General features: G+C 41.8%; 1 protein-coding gene across 1 annotated transcript in view; it reads left to right on the top strand.

Annotated features, from left to right (window-relative positions):
* LOC121304857 (mitogen-activated protein kinase kinase kinase 10-like) overlaps positions 1 to 20,768 on the top strand; it is a 34,759-nt gene that overhangs the window by 2,914 nt on the left and 11,077 nt on the right. The gene's annotated exons all lie outside the window — the stretch shown is intronic.

Here is a 20,768-nt window from a genome sequence, read left to right as displayed (position 1 = left end):
TTGGGAGAGGACAGCCATTGGGTGCCAATGGAGATTATCCATGAAAACCCTATCTTGACCTGTTCCGTGATGTTGAAAGATCTTGATCTCCAAATACAGGGCCTGACCTTTCCTCTTGGGGACTTTTTAAGGCAATGCTATGTTTGGAAAAGCAAGGTTGTGGTGTGACAGGCCTTTAAAAGGCTGTAGGTCCTGAATAAATTCAGTTCTGATGGTGTTTTCTGAGATGTGTCCACCACGATGTCATTTCACATCGTCACCAGGGCAGCCACCACATTGAAATGACCTTTGATCCCTTTCCTAAGTGTTTCTTAAGTGAGCAAGAAAGTGGGAATGGACAGCTCCTAAAATGTTCTTTCAACACCATTGCTCCGATAGAAGCGAAGGGTGTGTTAGCTTGTCTGGTTTTATTGTTTGCATACAGTAGTGGTATTCTGCTGTGATCCCAACCACCCTGTAAAAAGGACACTGATAATCTGTAACAGGATTGGTGTCTGTGAGATCTCACGCATCATATAAACATAAAAATCCCCCCCCCCCCCCCCCCCCCCCCCCTTATATCCTATTTCCTTTTCAGGCTGGGGATGTATTGGAGGCGTCCAAGCAGCCATGGGTCACAGTTCCATTTCTGTATCCGGAGAGCCCTTCTCTAAAAGCAGCTGGTAGAGACTTGAAATAGGTCTGTTATAGGCCTGCTGTGTAGGCAGGGTGCACAAGCAAGCCCTATTACTGTGTGGGCTTCCACATCTCTTCCAATGCATCTCAGCACTGCAACTTATTCCTGCTGTTCACCACTGCAGTGTGATTATTCTTACATGCCTGTGAATTGTATTTATCGGAGTAACAGCTGTTGTATGAACCTGTTAATGTCATTATGAATTATTCTGAAAACCTGTACAGAATTAGTCCTCTGTGGTTAACTTATTCGTTGTGTTTCATTTCTTTCAAAGATTCTGACGACGGATTCCAACGTTGCATAAAACAGCAAGAACAATGTATTGGCAAACTTGTTGATGTCATTGAAGCTGTGTTACACTAAAGACATTTCTGGGGCGGATTTTGTTTGGTTTTACAATTTGACTTTTTCTTTTGATGGTCTGAAGGATCTGAAAAGTGAATTGCAGAGCAAGGTGCAGTTTAATTAAACAAATATTTAAAGCAATTGATTGTTCAAGTTTCATAGAAATTCAAACTTTGGTGATAATGGGAACAAAACTAGCACTAGCAGGGCTAGTGATGGGAGTGTTTACTCTAGCCGTGCCCTAGAAACATGAAACACAGTCTCAGATTGCAATGGTAATGCATTCCACATCTCCTTCTAGGCTGTAACCAAACATGGCGAATGATGTGGGACACGTGACACAATAAGAAAACAGCAATTACTGTAAAGGTCCTAAGAATCACCTGAGCCACTAAAATACTTTCGTAATAGACACCTTGGCTAGCCACAGCCCTCCCTGTTCCTGTTTTGTTTCCAGTACATTTCTACAGAAACTGGATTTCAAATATATGGAGCAGTATTCCACGAAGGACCTCTGAAGGATGGGTGTACAGGTTTTCATGGTTCTTCCAGTACTGTATACCACTTTGGAATTCATTTTGCAATAATGCACACTGGTCTCTTTCAAAGCAAAGGCATGCTGCCTGTCGTTACTCTGAAACGCGGCGTAGTGCAGCGCTTTGGAGACTGGCATGAAGTTCTGTTGTAACAGATACTGTAAGACTCTCGCTGCGTGGAAGTTTCAGCACAGAATTTTTGAGATTTCTAAGTGAACACATTGCAGAGGCACAAGCTCAGGTAAACAGTCCATACAGTACACTCGAATAAGGGTAATGTAAAGCTAACACTGTAGGTGCCAGTCTTTTTCCACCTTATTGCTCCCTTTTCCTGGGTTTTTCCATCACTGTCCTTTTTAGTACAGTAATCCGTTGCATGTCCGACTGTCACATATCCTCCCTAACCGTTTATCCGCAATGTTCAGTCTCTTCTGCAGCGTTAGTTTATTACTGAACAGAGAAGAGATCCTAGCAAAGTTTCCATACACTGTGTTGCATGTGCTCCGTGCGCTGCCGTTGCTGGTAGAGTCATATGAACTGTTCAGTGTGTTAATATTGGAGCACGGGGATAGCTGATTTGCAAGACAATGTGGGAGTGGACCTGATTATGGACTTGGAGTGCTCTGTAAATAATGTGTTTGTAAACTGTGTTATTCTTCAGATCTGTTGGCGTTCTCTGTGTTTTGGTGCTTGTGTGACTGACAGCTGTGAGACTGCCTGTGTGTGAGTGTGTCACTCAGGGGGGTGGGAGCAGGTCTGACACCACCACTCAGAGCTAGGGAGTGTTGGAGCAATGAGTGAGGAAGGGGGAGGGACTTGGTTGTGTGTGAGGAGATGACAGTTTGAAAGAGAGAAGCGGGATCTGGCGGCGGGAGAATGGAGAGAGAGCTAAGAGAGGTTGAGTTTGAAAGTGAGAGGAGAGGAATGAGAGCCATTGTTCACTAAAAGCAAAATAAATAAATAAATACAGTGGTTTCCTACTGCTCTGAACCCCAACTTGTCTGTCTCATTATATCCTGGAAACCACACAGCCCAGCGCTACAATATGTAAATGAATCCTGTTCGCCTGCAGGGGGCGTAACAACTCCAACCTCCATCTCGATCTCCTGCCTGTCACTCAGCAGTGAACGCACGCACCCACGCGGCAGACGCCTAGCCTGTCACAAGCATTAATACCCTGTATCTTTCTAAACAAGGGATTTAGGGGAGCTCCCTAATAAAAGCTGAATCACAAAACAATAATAATGTAGTGCAGTAACTGTTACAGCTGTGTGTAATGGGATTTAAAACAAGATTAATTGATCTACCTTTTTACATATCCACATAGTCACATCGCGTTCGGATACCTGACGGATTACTACATACAACCTGTAATATAAAAAGCATGTTCATTAAGCAACATGAATCAGAAATGGAGACTACACCACAGCCCAAACTCCTCTGGGACACAGCTTGCCAATAGCCAGCTGTGGTTTGTGGGTCAGCGGGGAGGACAGTAATATACAGCACTGTGAAAGAATCACCTCCCAGCACTGCTCAAGTGCATCTCAGACATTCTCTAGCAGCTGTGCTCATGTGTGCTGAGGAGACCTGCTAGTTTTGTTATATTTGGTTACTCTCCTCTAGGCCGTAGCCACACTTTCCCAGATGCGGGAATACCTAGTCTAGTGCAGTTACCCACTAGCCTCTCCAGGATGGTTGCTAAACCTGAGTCTGCGGTTTTTATGTCCCTCAAACAGGGTAGCGCTCCAGGCGTGCCATCCTGGATGGGGTGTAAAGGTGCTTTGTACTCCTGAGGTTGGCACTGGGGGTGTGTGGAGAGCTCCTGTAGATCACCTGCTGAAGGCAGCAGTTATATTGTTTAAGACAAGGCAGGTGCAGATTTTGCTCTGGCTGTGAAAGTGAGGTTTGGCAAGATCAGTCAATGCCTGTTTGCAAGACGGTTTCCCCTTCGCATTTAGGAATTATCGTCCAGATCACGGGACCCCCGCACATGGAATTTCTGCCGCAGACTGCAAACCAAACGGTTACAGCTCCACCGACTACAGCTCCACTGTTTCTACAGACAGCACCATGTGTTTCAGTTCTAGCAATGATTGATTAATTGTGGAATGAGAAATATGTCATTGTCTCTTACACTGAAAAACAGTAAGATGTTGTTCGGATGCACAGAGCTTGTTTGTTGGCACCATTGTCATTGTTTCTTGTTAACAAGGCTAACATGGCCCTCATGTATCTGCTTTATGTGTGATGGCATGCCTGCCCTGGCTCAATGCCACCACTCAGGCCTCTGCCCTCAAGTGGTGTATATATATATATATATATATATATATATATATATATATATATATATATATATATATATCATATTTGTCCATAATTGGGGAGAAGATCTTTTGCTCACTGGGTTTAGCAATGCTGGTATTTATTTATTTTAGTCCCTGTGAGGTTCTAGCAGACAGTACAGTCTCAGAACACTGAGTCTCTGAAAATACCAGCTTTGCAAGCTGTGTTGTCCGAGTCAATTCTAAATATTGGTCTGGGTTTGAAAATATGAAGCAGATGACTATAGTGTTTGGTTGCAATCAAAGCAAATAATCAATAAGAGGCTTTCACGTTATAGACAGGTTCATTGATTTTTCTCGTACTTCAGTACTTTGCAACTTAAAATGCATTATGAAATAATCATTCTAGTTTCAAACTGATTACACCTCTGATCCTTATTTGAGCCATTTGCTCAGATTGATTTTTCATTATTGTTACCTCTGCAGGATTTTAGCTCTGTATGTGTGTGACTCTGAGCATGTGACTGTTTGTTTGTGTCTGTATGTTTATTTGTCTTCCGCTTCTTGAAGATTTTCTTTTGGATGGTATCCTGTGACAGGGCAGGCAGTAGTGGTGAAGTCAGGCCAGAAGCAGGAACATAAACAAGCAGGCAGGTAGTGAGGGGGACAGGAAGTGGCGTGCGCCGTTTGTTTAAATACAAAAAAATAAAAGAAAATATCTTAACAAAGACACTGCTGACAGAGCGAAATAAAAGTTTAAACAAAATAATCACGAACACAAACAAAAATGCAATCCTAGGCCACGCTGGGCTGTTGCTGCCACTGTTCCTAGAGTGTTTGCTTTATTTTTGACTTCCTTCCTCCTCTCGCTCTCCCATACTCTCCTCTGTACTCCCATCCTGAGTGCAGAGAGCTGCAGGCTTTTATGAAGGTAACCACCTCCCGATTATCAACAAATTAAATCACTTAATTCAAGAGATGGCCACTTTCTGCACAAGTTTTTTTTTTTAAATTTGTGGATGGGGCTTCCCATCCACGCTACCAAACATAAAATATCCAGGGCTCTTTTACATAATAAATCATAACAATAATAATAATACAAAACAAATATACTTTCTAGGAGCTGGGCTTTGCCCTGCCCCCTTCTCCTGTACAGGGCTCCTAGCCCTGTTACAGACCCTTATAAAAGTTTGGTGGTAAAGTAATACAAAAGGTCTGTAAGAGAACGCTCCTTGTCATAGTTTCATTGTATGGTTTTAGCTTGAAGCAGTTTCTATCAGTTAACCAGGGTTTCAGATCAGCCAGCAACTGCTTCTGATATTGTGATCATGGTTTCATAGTTTCTCACTGGTTTAAACTCACACTAGTCCTGCACTCAGGTCAGGGTTTCAGAACTGTCCTCAATGAACTGTATTATTTCCTTGATCAATCATTTTCATGCAGTCAGACCCTGTTCAATAATTAGCTCCTCTCTATCTGCATGAACAACTCCTGTTAGTAAAGTGACTCACGCAGGACTTGTTCATCTGTGATGAGAAGTGTGATTGTACCTTCATTTCACTAACATACCTAAACAAGGGGTTCTGAAATCCAGGACTGGGTGAAGGTCAACTGTGAGTTTCTAACCCTGTTGTGCGATGGAAGTGCAGTGCTGTAAAAATCCATTGCAAGTCCATTATACTGTGATGAGGCTGGCTGTAATTTGGGTTCGTGCCCCTTTAAAAATGTGACCCAGAGATTAAAAAAAAACAAAACTTTGATTTTAGCGCTTTTGCGCACCTTTATTCAAATTACGAATCAAACAAACAAACACCTAGCTCACATTGAGCACTAACTAACCCTATGCAGGTCTCTGACTAACGCGCTGGACAGCTAAGCTGTTTACCTGACCTATAACATGAAACAAAACACTAACTTCTAAACAACCTTTAAACATTCCTTACGACTTCCAGTCGGGCTCCCTACTCCACAGCAGCAGCAGCAGCAGCACAGAACAACCTGGCTGCACGCTTTAAATACCCTGCACCTGGTTCTAATTTACACTTACCTCCAGGTGCAGGGGATAGTTAGCACTTAACAAAAGCAATTCAATTAAACAAAATGTGCATTTTCGCATGTTTCTTTTAGGCAGGGAGGATTCCTCCCCCTGCCACCTTACAATACCCAGAGCTGAGCATATTACTGCAAAAAAGTGACTTATCACTCACCATTCGTTTGTTAAATATATATATATATATATATAGAGAGAGAGAGAGAGAGAGAGAGAGAGAGAGTAGCATGTTATCTTATTTTATTTTTTAACTACTGTATGCATCTGGTAATTCATTTATTAAATGTTTTACAATTTTCGTAGCATAAATGCATTTCATTTTTGGCATATTTGGGAGCAACAGATCCCAGAACCCCTCAGAAAAATTGCACACACTTTATAAAAAAGTGCGTGCACATTTCCAGCAGACTGTCGCCTCTATATCCCTAGAGTCTCATATTCTTAGTAGCTTTGTGCTAAATAATATTAATATCAAGGTTAATGACACTTTGGATATAAGTGGTTATCCAGATATATGGAAAAATTTTAAACTTCAGGCATATCTTCTATTTTGTTGGCTGTCTCCACATTGCCGGATTACCAGTTACTTAGTTGTCTCCTGAAGTATTGTAGCCATTCAGATCTTCTCCAAACATGCGCACACACACACAAACAAATGCTGGGTAGCTGACCCTAACAATGACAGCAAAGCTGCTGGCAGCGTCTGTGGCTGAACCCATTGTCCATGCTGCAGCTGCACATTGTCACTGCCTGTCCCTCAGAGCTTTCACTGAAGTCTGCAGAGCAGTTTCTCACACCAGCAAGGCTTGTCAGCTGGGTACTCCTGCCTGTACAGAAACACAAACACTGGACCAGTGGAGACCCCGCGCTCGCGAGCGCAGCTGTCTCTGGGAAGGGAAAGCCAGGGGGCAGCTCTGTTTCGTACAGAGCTGTCCAGCCTTGTTGGTAAAGATGCATATCAATGGCCAGAGTGTTCTTAATGAGCTATACAAGAATGTATATATTACCACAGTGCTGCCCCTTATAAGGCATCCTTTTATACTGCTGAACAGGATGTAAGTCGTTCATGGCTCCCATAATGCCATTACACTAGCACTTATAAGGAAGAACAGAAAGCACAGTCTCTTAACTGTGGCTCCTGACTGCAGCATTATAATAAAGAGGGATCACTGTGACAGGGCAAAAAAGAAAGATTATAACAAAGTACATCTAATTTGCTATTAATGAGTTGTTTAGCAGACACGTTCACTCAAACTGACTTGCAGAGACTAGGGAGTGAACTATACATCGCTTACTGCTGCTGCAGTCTCTTGCAATAGGACCTCGGATTTACATCTCATCTGAAAGACAGACTAAAAGCTGATAGCTTCCTCGATAGTCGAGAGTTTATTTTATGAAAAGAGACTCAATAATATAGATACGGTTTAAATATTAATTTTAGCAGAAGATGGTCTGTTGATATAACATGCCATCAGCTAGTTCATCACGCTGATCATTTTGAATTTACAGCTGTGGCAGGGGATTTATCTTACTGTACTTGTTAGATGTGAAATCTTGAACTGAGCTTTGCTGAAGGGGACAGAAAAAAGGGACTGCACCTTTAAGAGGTTTAGCAGCCTAGCGCTGCGTGTTGGAGTTCCTTCCCCTCCAGTTTGCCTGCGTGACCTCACCTGAGAGGGTCGCTCAGCCTGGCTGTGTCTCAGTCAAGTCTGCCTGCCGCTGGGACGCGTTTCCCACATGATTGAGTATCACACTGATAGGCACCTCCGGGGATACATCTCCCTCTGAAGCACAGCGATTAGGAAAAGACTTAGTGAGCCTGTTTAGCCAAGCCTAGAAACTCCCACTAAATTACTGCCCAGTGAACTACTTTACTACTTTATACAGTCAATAAAATGCATAGTAAGTAAATCAAACAGGGCATTTTTAGTACCCATTATTATCTGGAGCTGCCCATAAGTACATACTGTACATATATTTAGAGAACCGATAAGGCTATTGTGATTACAACAACATTCTGCAGAGTGCACTGACATTAATAGGTGTGCAAACTGGGGGGGTCCTGTACTGTAGTGCAGTAGATCTTTGTCTTCATGATGTTAATAGCTGTGTATTCACAGCCCTGGCTGAGTGGTACTACTGCAGCACACTGCTGTCTTGTGGCTTAGGTGCCATGAAGGCACTTTGGTGCAGCTGAATGACGTTGGCTTATTATTGAAGTACTGCTAATAAATAATTGACTTCTTGGTGTTTGGCTGTCTGGTAACCTCAGTTGGGAGAAGTAGTAACAAGGACCACGCTACGTCATAAAGTAGAACTCCGAACAACCGTATGTCCAATCAGCTGTGCAGATCCTCACGTGGTTTTCTTTGTCCATGGTTACCGTTTTCACGGCAACAATACAAGCATAAATAAAGCACTGGAGTCAAACAAGTGCAGGAGAAAACGAATTGTTCTTTATGTTGATACAAAGAAAAATATAATACAAAGTCTTGAGAAGGGAGAACAAGCAGCAAAACTGGCCCATGAATATAATATGGGCATCCACACGATCTGCGACATCAAGAAATCCAAGAATAATCTGTGCACACTTACAGGAACGCAGGCAGTAATGCACCATCCAAAGTCAAGATAATTAGCTTGTTTACATTTGCCCTAAATGACCCAAAACATTATTATTTCTAACATCAGAAAATAACACTGTGCTGTATTGAATCTTTTGAGTTTTTTGTTATAAAAAACGTTTGCATTCATTTACATGCACAGGTGACTTTTTAAAACCCATGTGACCAATAAAATGATCTCCTACACCAACGCTCTGCCTCTAGCTCTAATTTATACATTCGTAAAAATACCACATAGAACGAATGCAGTGTACGTTACATACACTTGCAATATGTTAATGGCAGGGGGGCAGGTTAATGGTTATACAGTTCCACCTGGACTGAGAGAGAAGACATGTTTGAGAGCTCTAAAGAGATACAAGGAGGATGAGAGTAAAAGAAAATATTAGCAGAGTGATTGTGAGCGACAAGAATGCGTTAGTTAGGATACAGTAATTGCGATATTTCATGCTACTCCATTATTCATGGTGGAGGGGTCATTGCTGGAACATTGCAAAGAGCTGCAGCAGCTTTTTCAGAGTGACGCACAGCACAGTATTGGAACTGTTCAGATCGATAAAAGAGGACTTCCCCGAAAAAGCCTGTTTATGACACAAGTGTTTACATTTCCTAGATATAAGATATCAGTAAGAATATACTATAGCGATTTGTGAAGTGCTGTCCAGTACTCTTTTTACAAGGCAGTATGAAGCTTGTCTCTTTTGACTGGTGAACTGGGTTTAGAGAAGTGTATTCTTTAGACATGGGCTTCTATTTTCCTCTATAGGAAACTTGCAAACTGTCCCCTCCATTGTGAACGGATTACACACGCAATACACCCACAGCGGAAAATCAGGCCCGCAATGCCTTATCTTTTTAGAATACCCGTGTAAACAATATCCAAGTCAAAATGAAGAAAAAAAGTTTACTTCCATAAAAATGTTAATATTTGGTATTCTGTGAATATCATCGTTTTGTAAATCGAGTGTGCTTCGTAATAGAATGTATTGTCTGTCACGATAATAAAAAAAAAAAAAAAAAAAAAGATCTGGTGACTGATTTGTCATGACATACAGTAGCATGAAAATAACTAAAAAGAAATGTTAAAGAAGCAGGCTTGTAACCAGTCGGTCCCTGGTTCAAATCCCAGCTCAGCCACTGACTCGCTGTGTGACCCCGAGCGAGTCACTTCACCTCCTTGTGCTGCGTCTTTGGGGTGAGACGTTGTTGTAAGTGACTCTGCAGCTGATGCATAGTTCACACACCCCAGGCTTGTATCTTGTAAAGTGCTTTGTGATGGTGGTCCATCAATAAAGAAGCTATATAAAAATAAAAAGATAAAGAACTTAACCACATGAGTGGTGTAAAGAATATGTTTCTAATAATGCAAATGATGTTATTGGAACCATGCGCGTATATCACAGTCCATTCAACTGTGGCATCGCTGTCAGCAATATACCCTGAATCTAATTCTGTGTTAATTTACTTTCACACAATCTCTGTCAAGCACACACATGCTAATTGGAAAAGTTCCCTTAGCTACTGAAGAAAGTAATAATGTAGGCAAATTATAATATTCGTCAGGGAATCCAGAAATAATCCCGTATTTGAACTGACTGCATGACTGAGTGACGTGTTTCCGGACAACATGAAGTGAGCTGGCCATTTGTTTTCAGAGCATGGAAATGTTTGGACTAAAAATATGCAGAGTGCTTTTGAAGTGTGGCTAATTTGTTTAGCTTTCAGTCTGTGCAAATTGAGGGAGAGGATGCAGGGTGAAGAAGCTGTCGTTACTCACAGGAGTATTTCAGGTGACATTAGCGTTCTCAAACCCTTCCCAGTATTCGCTGTCTCCCCAGCCCTTATTTATAGACCGAAGGGGGGAATCTACTTAGTCTGAGACAAAGAATTAAAGGGGACATAATTGATGTGTTTAAAATCAGTAGAGAAGTTCACATAGTTAACCTGGACCAATTCTTGAAGCGCACCACAGAAACCAGGACCGGAAGACACAGCTGGAAATTAAGTGCAGGTAGACTTAGGACAAAGAGAAGGAGACACTTCTTCACACACAGAGTGGGGAGGGGATGGAATGGGCTGCCTAGTCATGTTGCTGAAGGAGACTCTTCTTCACACACAGAGTGGTGAGGGGATGGAATGGGCTGCCTAGTCATGTTGTGGATGCTGAATCATTAGAATCCTTTAAAACATGACAACATTTTTAGATCAGCTACTAGGAGCAGAACAAGCGTAGCTGGGCTGAATGGCCTCCTCTCGTTTGTAAATTTTCTTATGAATTCTCACAACTGTATTCTCAGTGAAAACTGTGTGCAGCCTGAAGGGCCCTGTTCCAAAAGTGTTAACTTTCTGTTTTTCTTTCAACATTCTTTCATTATGAGTTTAAAAATATATAATTAGTACCATCAGTAATGAAATCTCTCAGAAATACTAAAAAAAAAAGCTGACACTGCATTACGTTATCTGCAGAGAGAAATAGTCTTCTGTCCAGCATACTCTCACAGTATGTATGAATGAATGTCATTAGATTCTTTACAGTCTAGAGCTGTTCTAAGTGTTAACCTTTCCTTTCCCTTTGTATGTTGTTTGCAATTATGTGCTTCTGAGTTTTGATTCATCAATCAGGGTCAGATGGCAATTCCTTTTCTTCAATTCCAGTTCCATTTCCCGTTCCTTTTTAAAATAAATTCCCAGTTCCGGTTCTAATTCCCATTGCCTTTTAAAGAATTCCCAATTCCAAGTCCTAGTCCACATTTACATTCCATCTTAACAGGGCAAACCTGTAAAGAACTGTTTTGTAGATATCACATCTTTATATGGCTGGTCCCTTATGTTAGCTTTTTATTTATTTTTTTGTAACTGTGAAATGTTTTTAGACAGATTTAGAATTTGCAACTGTGAATAAATGAATGACGCTCTCATGCTTGTTGGTGTGTGTGTGATCCTTGAAGATCTTGCTTGCACAGGAAATAACGGAAACACTTACAGAGTGAGCATCTGTCTGAGGATCTCGCATCTTTGTGTTTGGGATGGAACGGGACTGCAAATAATATACTTATAATTTAGCATCCCCTTGAGGGGAGACTGTACGAGTTTACAGTAGAAACCTGCCACTTCATCTTCTATTGCTACAATCTCCAAAACCATTTCAGCTGCAACTTAAGATTCACAGTGTTGTGGAAACTGCTGCATGCTTCCCAGACCATAAAGAACGCTTTGAGATATTGGCTTCATATGCCGTAGTCAGCAATACATTGCATGCTAAATTGACATGTGGTTTTGAAGCTTGAGCAGCATAAAGACAGTACACTTTAAGTTTTGTGTTAACTTTAAGTTTCTGGTCACATCGGTGATACAGACAACGTGCTGAGACATTGCTCAACAGTTTTATTATTATTGTCTCAATACGCTTCCATTACTAGTGGTGTCCAGTAGAAATGAATTATTTCACTGCCACATTGTTTTGAAAACTCTGGATGTACTCCTTAACACATTGTAAATGAAAGCCATGCCAATACAAAGTCAATGAATTTAATAATTTTTACCCTATTGATCATGTTTAGTCTGACATGAGCCGTCCTTGAGACCCAGGGCTGGCAGCAGCTGTACTGAATATTAAGATATTCAGAATATGAAGAACAGCAGTACAATATTGCATATAGAATGTTTGCATCTTCCTTATGATTTTAATTATTACAATGTATTCCCTTATAGAAGTTTATCACAGTCATTTTGCAGTTTTGCTATTCTCTAGCCATAGTTACTGTCAGGGGTGAAATTCTGCCCGTACTTATTTAATCTAAATTCCATCTGCTTGCATTCTGTTTTCTCACACTGCTTCTGTTTTACAGGACTTGCCTTCACTGTGCTTTATTACACTTTTCTATGCTGTTACTATGGTAAACTTGTATCAGGGTTGTACATTGTAAATTATTGCACTGTCACCTAGCACTATATTTTGTTACACAGCAAAAACACCCAGAGCTGTTGTATTTTTGCTGTGTTTTAACGCTCATTTTGACATTTTTTCTTTTCCCTCCCTACACCATACTTCTGCCTATTTTGCCTCTAGTCTATCACATGGCTGTGAATAGTAATCTAAAATTACCGAAGACCGGTTAATCTCCTCTCAAGTTGGTCTGGTCGTACTTCTCTACAACAGTGAGGAAGTACACACAGAAGCACACACACACACACACACACACACAAGCACTTAAATAAACACATAGACACGCACGCACACACAGGCAGATAGATGTGACTTACGCACACATGAAGCCAACAGTCCTGATGCAAGAGGCATGTGGCGGCTGCTATCTAAGCTAAGAATGTGCTGTCCTTGCAGAGTGCAGCTCTGCAGATTATGAAACACACTGGGACCGAGGGGGGGTGACCTGATAACACAGCGCTGACATGGTTCTCAAAGCGGGGCCTGTTTTCGTTATTCACAGGACGTTTCTGACGTTGAGATGTTGTTTCAGGCTTGGTTGAAACTGGACAGTACAAATTTGGAGAGCGGCAGTAGAGGAGTTGTTATCACGTCATCTCGCCTGCTTTGTATTTCCATTACAAACGTATGGAGGTTGTAAATATTAGGAGTGGTTCTGGGTTATGTTGCTCTAATACTGACGTCATTTATCATTTTTCCCTAAATCTACCTTTATCTGGCTTTGAGTTACTTAGAGTGTTCCTTCCTCATTCCATTCAAATGATGTTCTGTACTGTATTATTTAAATAGACAGGGAGTGGGCGGGGCTGGCAGAGTTCAAAGTTTGTCACGTGATTTGAATGAGCAAGGTGGTCCACAAGCCAGCTCAAAGCCAGGTAAAGGTAGATTTTGCAATTTCAGGTCTATACCTTAGTTTCGGATGATGAAAATGTAGATTACAAATTAGAAACTCAGGTATTTCTTCACTATGTTGGCAGCCTGCCCATTGGAAACACCCAGCCTCTGTTAATACAGATTCTCCTGGTTTTATGAGAGGAGCACTAATTAAAAGGTTTTGGAAAGATGTTAACTTGTATTCCCATGTAAAAAAAAACATCTTCTCTGTATGTGTGAAATCTAATCGGTGTAGCCCTGGGATACGTCATTTGCATCTACATCTTTGAGCTGCTTGCTGCTGTAGATTTCAGCAGGACCACTGCCATTGACATATTTACAGTAGAGACGAATTCAGTCCGGGGAACTTCCATTATTTCTACATGGCTACATTGAACGAAAAGGATGTGTTTTTTAAAAGATTATTACATTTTTAATTTATTCATTGCTATTATTAGGTAGATCAGGACAACCCCCAAACGACACAGAAATCTGAATAATTCATGTTGTCAGTGTCATGAATCTTTTGGTGAACATACCATTGACCATTCTGCTGTGTTCCGGTGTAGCAAACATGGTAAAACCAGAGTGAAGCAATACAGGCAGTCATGGGAAAGCACATACAAGAATGGTAAAATGCTAAATTACAGTGCAAATTTGCCATGCATTATTGGTAGAACTCTGTTTGCTGTAGGCCCAATGCTATGGGATGAGCGTTGCTCCTGTCTCAGAGCTATGGGATGAGCGTTGCTCCTGTCTAAATGCTATGGGATGAGCGTTGCTCCTGTCTCAGAGCTATGGGATGAGCGTTGCTCCTGTCTAAATGCTATGGGATGAGCGTTGCTCCTGTCTCAGTGCTATGGGATGAGCGTTGCTCCTGTCTAAATGCTATGGGATGAGCGTTGCTCCTGTCTCAGAGCTATGGGATGAGCGTTGCTCCTGTCTAAGTGCTATGGGATGAGCGTTGCTCCTGTCTAAATGCTATGGGATGAGCGTTGCTCCTGTCTCAGAGCTATGGGATGAGCGTTGCTCCTGTCTCAGTGCTATGGGATGAGCGTTGCTCCTGTCTCAGTGCTATGGGATGAGCGTTGCTCCTGTCTAAGTGCTATGGGATGAGCGTTGCTCCTGTCTAAGTGCTATGGGATGAGCGTTGCTCCTGTCTAAATGCTATGGGATGAGCGTTGCTCCTGTCTCAGTGCTATGGGATGAGCGTTGCTCCTGTCTAAATGCTATGGGATGAGCGTTGCTCCTGTCTCAGTGCTATGGGATGAGCGTTGCTCCTGTCTAAGTGCTATGGGATGAGCGTTGCTCCTGTCTAAATGCTATGGGATGAGCGTTGCTCCTGTCTCAGTGCTATGGGATGAGCGTTGCTCCTGTCTCAGTGCTATGGGATGAGCGTTGCTCCTGTCTAAATGCTATGGGATGAGCGTTGCTCCTGTCTCAGTGCTATGGGATGAGCGTTGCTCCTGTCTCAGTGCTATGGGATGAGCGTTGCTCCTGTCTCAGAGACAGCAATCCTGTCCTCATTATCTGTGTAAATGATCAGAAGGAGGAAGCTCACGCCGGTACATGCCTCTTTGTGCAGCTTCCTGCTAACATTAAAATGAAAGGCAAATGAAGCAGTGGTCACATGCCTGCTCACAAGGAAGGGGCCAAACAATAATATGTGGCCACATAGGTCTTAACCTAGTCTGGGCAGTGATGCAGTGAGAGTGCCCCTTTTCTGTTGAAGTGGTTCAGATTCTTCAGCAGGTAAGAGACTCAAGCAGCACTGCAGCCCTGTCTACAGGTCTAGGGAAGGGAACTCAAAGCAGCATGCCGCTCCAGCACAGGATCACGGCACTCATGTAATATACTCATGACAAGTGAAATAACCACAGCACTACAAGCACTTTCACAGAGTCTGCTGTTTAGAAACCGAAATGAAAAACAAGTGAGTTTGGAGATTACTTTCCTTTCATCAAGCTCCACATCTGCTTAGCAACATGGTATCATTTGAAACAGTGCGATTCATCCGGTCGTACTATTGTAGGATTTGAATGAATTCAAGACAGATTCCAAAAAGAGATAATTAAGGCTGTACAGATTCTCAGATTTTCAGTGTTTAAGTCGGCAGCTATTCATTAAAAAAGAAAGAAACATGTTAAGCACAAAACACATTATTGAGTAGCAATGAAGGATCATAAAACATTTGCTCCTAGTGTTGTTCAATATAAAATTACTGATGTTTTCCCAGATGGTTACTGAGTAGTTGCACAAAGCTCTTGCACAGCTTACAAAGTGACATAAATGTGCCTACAAAAACTATTTAGTGTCCAGAAGTTGCACAAATCTAAGCACGCAATTCAGTTTTCATGGAGTTGCGGGGTCCTTTTGTGAAAGGTGTGTAAAGCGTGGTTAAGACACAATTCTGGGCAAACGTGTGCCAACTTGTAACTAATAGGTTTCAATAATGGAGACTTCTTGACATACTTTTTAAAAGTACTCTAGTCATTTTAATTATTAAATGAATCCAGCTTTGGATTACATCTGGCATATCAAAATACAGAGACACTCTGCAATCCCTTTACCAGCCAGTAACCTGGGAGCAGAATTCCTTTTGTCAATACAAGGGGGATCTGTAAGAAACAGGGGGGTCTCAGGAGTCCTTGCTCGCTGACATGGGTAGCAGTGTAAGGAGGGCTCTAAGAAAGGGGGGTCTGTAAGAAACAGGGGGGTGTCAGGACTCCCTGCTCACTGACATGGGTAGGAGTGTACGGACACCCTGACAGACAAAAAAAATAGACTTATATATTTTGAAAAAATAGACTTAATTAGGTTTTTGTGGGATCTGATTCCACTGCATCACCTCTTGCACACAGGTGAGCTTAAAAGCAGACCTTTAAATCACAGTAAAACAACAGATAGCAATCAAACTAACAATACCAGTAGCTGTATATTAGTTAGATGCTGCCCATGTGCTTCACTATCTGGTGCCAGTGCCTCTCCTCCCCTCCCTGTCACATAACAACAGAACAATAGGGTTTTTAAATCAAACATCTGCAAAGTATTTTTCCATTTGTAGAGACCATATTTATTCTTTTCACTACAAACTAAATAATACATATTCCAATGATAATTCAATCTGAACAGTCATCTTGCTTTTGTTTTAAACTGGTCATGTGAGCACAGGTGCCATAAATCCTTGACTGCAACTAGAAAAACACAGGACTTAAAGGAAATGACATTTAAACTGAAACACATAAGGCTATTATTGGATAAAATTGATGGAATAACGGCATTTATGAAGTGAGGAATGAAAAACAGGTACCAGTACAAAACAAATCAGTTTTTCAGACAAAAACCTACCAGAACAGACACTATTTAAATGTGAGGGGTTTTCATCCCATCTTAAAGAGCTCTCTGCTTTTCCTTCTCAGAATCCTACTGGAAAATTAAGTCGAGAAATAAGTGCTGGAAATACGTGCAAACTACCCCAAACCACACTGAACACCGGCCAAAATAAAATCAGTACCCCAAACCACGAGCAACCACCGGACAAAATAAAATCAATACCCCAAACCACGACTGACCACTGGCCAAAATAAAATCAGTACCCCAAACCACTACTGAACACCGGCCAAAATCAAATCTGTACCCCAAACCACGACCGAACACCGGCCAAAATCAAGAGGGTTTTAAACTAGTTTCTTTGACCTCTGTTTCAGAGACCCTGAAGTTGAGAGATTAATAGAAGACAATTGCTGGCTGCCCCACAGGACAGAACAGCCTATTGGAAAGAATTGGACTGCACATGAAACAAGGTGCTTTGGTCACAGTTCAATGCCAACACTGATTTACAAAATACAAATATGTGTTTATTACTTTCGTTTATTCACTTTGTGCCCTCTTAATCCGAAGAGAGACCTAAATAGCCCATACTCAATCAAATATAATAACAATACAACGATAGCGTAATTCCACACAGTTAATGTACACTCAGATATGCTTGCTAACTGCAGCACCACGGCAGCCAGAACAAGCTGATAGTTATTCCCTCAAAAAGACATTAGCTGGAATAGTTATAGAACATTTGATTTTTAGAAGCACAAATGTCAGTCCCTTTGGCGATCTGTTATTGCAGTTTCAATGCATAACTACTTTGAATATGTGAAGCTGCTCAAGCCACATAGACAGTGTCAGAATACACAGCATGCAGTAATTATAAGGACAGAGCTCTTCCTAGTGGATAGCACTTGAACACCATTCATACTGTACAGGCTGTGCTGGTTATTGGGTCTTGAGCATATATGGTTTCAATTGACTACAATCTATAATTTAAACGTTGAACCTCATGCTGTCGATGTGTTTTGTGTAATTCGATGCATATTGCACCATGCTCCTCCACTGAGCAACACTTCAGAAACAGACATGACTCCAGCAGTATCACATAGAAACTGAGCCTCAGTAAAGGGTGTGACTGTAAGCTTTCGGTTGCTGCTTCATTATTGCTGTGAGCCTCATTATTGGAGCTCCCGTCTGGGCTGGGAGTGTATTTAATTTTCATTCACTTTAATTTCAATGCCTTTTTGAGTTTCAGGTCATTTTTGTAGTTTTGCTTATGGGTTCACTTATTACCATCAGGGCTGAAGAAAATGAAATATTTATGTTTTATTAGCCTTAAGTTGCTCCATGCAACCTTTAGAATTTGACCAGAAGTGTAGCATTGAGTGCAGCAAGGAGATATCGATGCAGTTTCTTCACAGAGTTTTAATTAGCGACAGTCACAGCGGCTCCGTGGTTGTGTTCAGTCTGTGTGGTTCCCACACTCCCCACAATGAAGGGAGATTTGATCAGTCTGTGGTTCCCTCTCTCCCCTCAATGAAGGGAGATGTGATACCTTCTGCTCATTTCCATAGCTCTGTGTATCTCAGGCATTGTACACCTTTTTTGAAAGACAAAGGTGCTCCCAGGGTTCCCAGCTGCTTTTTGGTGCCCCAGCTCGACTCCTATTGCACAGCCTGCAATAAGAGAGCTCGACTCCTATTGCACAGCCTGCAGTAAGAGAGCTCGACTCCTATTGCACAGCCTGCAGTAAGAGAGCTCGACTCCTATTGCACAGCCTGCAGTAAGAGAGCTCGACTCCTATTGCACAGCCTGCAGTAAGAGAGCTCGACTGCTATTGCACAGCCTGCAGTAAGAGAGCTCGACTCCTATTGCACACCCTGCAGCAAAAGAGACTCCTCCTGCCTTCACAGGATTGTAGCCACTTTTACAGCTTCCCTGCAGCTTGCAGGATAGCGAAGCGGATGGCTGATTCTAGACACATTTGGGGCTTGTTTTTTATTTTAATTACTGCTCACATACAGCATCTACTGTAGTAACGTGTTTAAAAGTTTACCACAGTAATGTTGCGTTGCTTTTCTAACAGTTATACTATGCATTTGCCATAGTTTGATATGTTTTTTTTAATGATTTACTATGCCTTTCTGGGTTTTACAATGTTAGCTAATCTATGCTTTATCAAGTTTTTACTATACGTAAAACACTTTGCCATGCTTTGCATGTGAAATAATATATACTGTGTACAGATGTGGAGACACTGCATAAGGAATAGATTATTTTCCACAGACTAGAACTCGAATGCAAATACAGTGCAGATCTTTATCAGGCTGGAGAGGGGCCTGTGGTTAAATATTTGGTTGTTCTGCAGACTGGACGGCATGTGCAGACTGGATGGCACTGTGTACTATGGGTTAGCTGGGGAGAGAAAACATCTACTGTACAGAGTGTAGGGAGACTAGAAAAGACAGAGCAAGTGCACGCATCCCTATACCCCCTTAGAAAAGTTTACCATAGTAAAAGTGTAATAAAGCACAGTGAAAGCAGGGTAAAGCAGAGGTAAGCATTGTAAAACCCTGAGCGGTAAAGTAAAGAATATAAAAAAGCATGACAGATGGTAAATGCGTAGTTTAGCCTAGCCATGGGAAAACTGCAAAAAAGCTAACGTACCCGGGGCCAGTACTACAGCTTTTGCTTAAGGTGATTTGTAACAAAATAATTCCAGAAATCGTACCTGTTGGGAGCTTCCATTCATTATCTCAGATGTGCAGTTTTGAAACATTGTATTTTCGAGCATCATATCTGGTGCTTCACACACCTCAACACCTTCTTCCCTCGCAGTAACCAATCAGCTGCTTCGCCTGTCGACTGACAATGCTTTCAGCCAGTCGCATGCTTTGACCCCGAAGACACTGCCGAGGTGAAATGACCTAGGAAGTGTTCGTGTAACAGATTTCCTGCGAGTAAGACATGGAAACTGCTCATTTTCTTTACCCTAATAACACGAGTGTAAGGTTGCGATGCAGTGCTGCTGTAAGGCTGTCAGGGCAGTATTGCCCTGTGTCACCCTTAGGACAGGAGGTGTAGTGTAACGATCAGAGACTTTGGGTAAAGTAATGTTGCCGCCTGGTTTATTAAACATTAGTAAACTGTTCAGGTTTGCATCCAAAGCATTTCATAAAAAAGTAATTTAAACACAGGTTGCAATGTGTGATAACAAAGCAAAAGCCTCGCTCCACTGGAGCCCTAAACATATACAAACCAGAAGTTACTGTATACTGCCTGTTTCTAAAACTAAATACAAGCATACAACATTTGATGTTTCAACAAGAAGTCATATCGGTGTCTTCATGAATGTGGTTTGTTCAAAACTAGTGTGATGGTAAAGTTTATGATCATGACAGATGTCAACAGTACAGAAAATTCTAGATTTAACAATGACATGTCCAGTCATATCTGTGAAGTGATTCTCCAGATATATGAGCAAATGTAAGTGTGACAGACAGATGACTTTATGTATGGACAGACAAACAGCCCTCTATGCCTCCAGAATCTGAGACTGTCAATATCAAGAATAGCATCTGCTTAGCAATGCTCCATAATGTTGAACAGTGTGATTCTGAGCAGCTGTCCTGCATAGTAATCCTTCAAAAATCAACAGAGTCTAAAATAAAAAAAATAAGCCCAATGGGAATTGAGTCTTTTTAAAAGCATTTATATTATTATTATTTTTCACTTACAATGTCTGAGTGACAGGCAGGAGATCGAGATGGAGGTTGGAGTTGTTACGCCCCCTGCAGGCGAACAGGATTCATTTACATATTGTAGCGCTGGGCTGTGTGGTTTCCAGGATGTAATGAGACAGACAAGTTGGGGTTCAAAGCAGTAGGAAACCACTGTATTTATTTATTTATTTTGCTTTTAGTGAACAATGGCTCTCATTCCTCTCCTCTCACTTTCAAACTCAACCTCTCTTAGCTCTCTCTCCATTCTCCCGCCGCCAGATCCCGCTTCTCTCTTTCAAACTGTCATCTCCTCACACACAACCAAGTCCCTCCCCCTTCCTCACTCATTGGTCCAACACTCCTTAGCTCTGAGTGGTCGTGGCAGAC

The sequence above is a fragment of the Polyodon spathula genome, chromosome 40 (genome assembly GCF_017654505.1).
Source record: "Polyodon spathula isolate WHYD16114869_AA chromosome 40, ASM1765450v1, whole genome shotgun sequence".
In the NCBI taxonomy this organism is placed as follows: Eukaryota; Metazoa; Chordata; class Actinopteri; order Acipenseriformes; family Polyodontidae; genus Polyodon; species Polyodon spathula.
This window is presented reverse-complemented; position numbering and strand designations above follow the sequence as displayed.